The sequence below is a fragment of the Habropoda laboriosa genome, unplaced genomic scaffold (genome assembly GCF_001263275.1).
Source record: "Habropoda laboriosa isolate 0110345459 unplaced genomic scaffold, ASM126327v1 scaffold39, whole genome shotgun sequence".
Taxonomy (NCBI): domain Eukaryota; kingdom Metazoa; phylum Arthropoda; class Insecta; order Hymenoptera; family Apidae; genus Habropoda; species Habropoda laboriosa.
Genome location: NW_017100138.1, coordinates 94,779 through 98,910, shown reverse-complemented (window position 1 = coordinate 98,910; position 4,132 = coordinate 94,779).

The window sequence follows — 4,132 nt, the reverse complement described above, 5'->3', positions numbered from 1 at the left end:
CAGGTCTCGTTAGGATCGAAGGTTCGGTGGTGAGAAACAGAGAATGTAGTGATAATGAGAGGGTTTGCAGGTGACAAGATAAAGACTCAGTGGGAAAATGGCCCGTGTGCGTTAGGATGAGGATTTTTTCGTGATAGGTGAAGAATTCGGCGGAAAAATGGAAACGCACCGACAGTAATTAGCGAGGAACGACTTGGATGGTTGGGAATTAGGGGCTAAAAGGGACCAGAATTTGACACTCAAAACGCATTCGATCACGAACACCCAAACCTGATATTATCATGCTCTGGTTCCAAACACTCATACTTTTATCGCTCCAGCTCCAAGTATTCTTCATTCGCGGAGCTATCGCTCTAGGTTACACAATCGCACGAAAATCCGATCGCATGTCTATTTCTCTGGTCCAAACATTTTCTTAAATCTATACAGGGTGACAAGGAAATAGGTGGCCAAACTTTGGTACCGTATTCTACTGTTCTTAAGGATGAAAAAATTCTTCCTTTGAGAGAACAGTGCTCATACTTATTCTCATACTTATAAATGCTCAACCAAGCTTTTGAAGCTGTAAGAATGTTTGATGTTGCTATCATATACGAAATCTCAAACCTCAAATTGGAAGAAACAATCAGGAACACCAAGGAACCGACTAACGAAACCAAGACGAAACTTCGATTCAGATTAACTACAAAAAAGAGTGCAATTATTGCAAAAGAAAAGGGCATCTGGACGAGGAATGCAGGACAAAGAAATGGGAGCAACAACAGGAGCCAACTCAAGCAGGACAGCAGAGAAATTTTTCTCAGGTATTATAACTACGAAATTCTTAATAGACACAGGTAGCGAGGTATCGTTAATCGAAAAAAAGCAAGTCAGGGATCATACACTTCTAAGAGGTTAATCAATGACACTTCGAGGAATCACGATCTACTTGACAGAAACATTGTATTCGCTACTTATCCCATTTAATGATAAGTATGATGCATTCCAAGAAGTAATTAGTAACGTCTACTGAAGATTACAAGACGGTATCTTAGGTGTAGATTTCTTTTACGAACGCAATAATTTTTTGTGAAAAATTCAAATTTATCGTTAAAAGGTTATAACAATAATACGAAATACGAAGGGAACGGTAACGAATGTGGAGTTATTATACAAAATAGCAATAGTACAGCGATATGTACATCTAGTCTGTTTATGAAAGCTGTGTTTATTATCTGAGGTCGTTAAACGTGTTGAATGTAACTTCTGCCAGTGTCATTTTTGTTTTGTATCATAGTAACCGCAAGTTCGTTACCATTCCTTTTTGAACAGAGCTTCAAACGACCTATGTTCATATAACATTTTTTTCTTACTTATACCCATAGAACACTGGGACACCCGGTATACCTATTAAAAACTGCACTGAATAAAAATAATAAGAATTTCATTTTGCATGTAAAAAATAACAACTTAACCGCTGATTTTAAATGTCAATATACATAAGTAAGTAGCCTGGATGGTTGCTCGATACATGTATGTATACCGTGGGTTTAAAAAAAAATGGTTTTAACGAATTTGATTCATCGTGAGTTAACATTAGTATATTTACAGATTGAAATTTTACTGATATATTTAGTTCATGGAATAATGCAGAATAGTAATCGCCTTTCCTAAATTTATCATTATGATATTTTTCTCCTATTTATAGGGCGATAAATGTAACAATTAAAAACGTGTTAACGCTTAGCCACCCAGTGTCATATACATATGACATGACATCATTAATCTTCAATAAAATGTTAAGTCATGTTTGAGATTCCATCCATCTGAGATACTGTCATTCATGCTCACTTCGATTTAGATGTGCACCGTGAACTAACATTTTGTTCAGTGTTTTTTCATTAATCGATCGCTTCTTTCATTGCTGTGTGTAATAAGACAAGAAAGGGAAAGTTGTAACAATGACAAATTCGCGTCTTACGTGCATACCATAAAAGGATTGTGTGTGTTACAGGCGAATAACGCGTACGATTAGTTTTAAGGATGAATATCTGATTGAAGTTGGGTTCAGTCAATTCAGTTTTGGAGAAAATAGGAGATCTGAAATGTGTGTTTGAGGAGCAGTCTGTTCTTTCATGTCTAACGTTTGATTACTATACAGGGTGATTCTAACAACTGAGTCAGGCTATAGCTGTGTTACAAGTGAAGTTAGGAAAATATTGGCGAGAAAAATTTTGCATTGTTTAATAAGCTGTGACATACTATGAGGCAATCTTTTTTACAAGTGCGTCGGTGCACTTCTTTTTTTTCAATGGAACTGCATATTCTCTTTTTTTTTATATAACTAGGCTTTTCAGAACGTGAAAAGCATTGTGCACCTTCGATATCTAAGAAATTAGATATATGTACAAAAAAGTGTGGAGAATAGGTTTAAATAGCAAAATTGTGTGCTTTGAAACAAAAAATGCAGCTACGTACATATGTAAATAGCTTTCAGAAAAATATACTTGTTTAAATAATATACAGGGTTTCCAAGCGTAACCCAGGATAATTCGGATAATTTGAAATTTTTCATTTCAATGCTTATAGAAACATTAAACCTGATATAATAATCTATTATTTACTTAAGATGGAATGTGTCAAAATTTGATGACACTCGGAAAATTACACAACGGGGAATTACATTCGTATGCGAATAGCGCCTTGTCTGCTGAAACTTTTTTTCCAAAGTAAAAAAAGTCTGCGGTGCGATTGTTACAAATGATAATAGTCTACACTGTATTATATTATCTATTTAGTAGATAAAAGTCGAGTATATGGTGAGAGATAAAACGCCAAATATTGTTTTTTTTTATCTACTTTTTACCAAAGCATTTATAGAGAAAAGAAATGACAAATAAAACTGAGCAATTTAAGCAACGATGAAACGAAATCTTTGGAAGATCTTATTCAAACGGTTACATAACAATTTTACGAGTTGCATATACTTTTATTTAAACACCAAGACCAACGCTGTCAAATATTTTTAAGTATTGTTATGAATTACTAACTGCATTAAAAATTTCATTGGTGGAAGAAATGGCAAAAAATGAATGAAAGTTTCACATTTGATTTAAAACTTTGAAGTTCAAGATCATTTTAAGGTAATATTATTATGCATGCTTAAATGTACATCAATGTCTGCTATAGCATACAGTAGAAAAAGAACGTGTCCAAGTAAAGAAACATAAATAGGTGACCTTAAAAGAAACAGACAAAATTGTATTTATAAAAAACTTTCTCTTCCATCTTATTCACCCTTTGAAATTATTTAAATTACGTGTGAAAATGTTCTCGTACCACCATAACTATGGAAGATAATTAGGCGGCTTGTCTGACGTGGCCCACCCTGTGTATTGTGTGATTAATGCATTACGTTATTGAAGATATTTTTGCATGATTCATTAGTGCTTATGATCAATTAAGGATAAGAATTTTCTTGTTTGTTTACAACTCACAATCTGTGTATTCGTTATTTAACATACTATGGATAAGTGGAAGTTTTTTTAAAATGATTGCAATTATTATAATACGTGATAAAACCAATAAAAAACTATTACGATTAGTGATTATGTGCTGCTGATAATAAATATATTATTGAACGTTAAATTGATATACAAATATTTTACTGACGAGAGCGTTTCTGAATGAAACTTGCATTGTGTCGTTTTACAAAATATCGTACATTAAGCGATATTTCAAATATTTTGTTAGTAAAATATACTTGCGATTTATTATGCATTCTTTTGAAAATTTAATACGAATCATATAGAAAGGATCGTATTTTTATCCATTGAGAAATAGATCTGTGCATGTTGACATAAGGTGGGTGTATTTTACTTTAAAATTGAAACGATACAAAATACTTTGTTAGAAGACTTATTGACTTTTCAACTTGAAGGATAAGCAGGTAACATTGTGAACGGCTTTCTATTATTTTGAAGCGAGTTTTGAATATAGTACCATTGAAAAGATCGTATCCGGTTTTTCCCCTTTATACTTTATAATACCGTATTTATTAACATAATATTGTAAATTTTACTAATATTATTCAATTAAGCAAGTGATTTTATTGTTTAATAAGACAGAAAATGTCATTTCTAATTTCTAATTT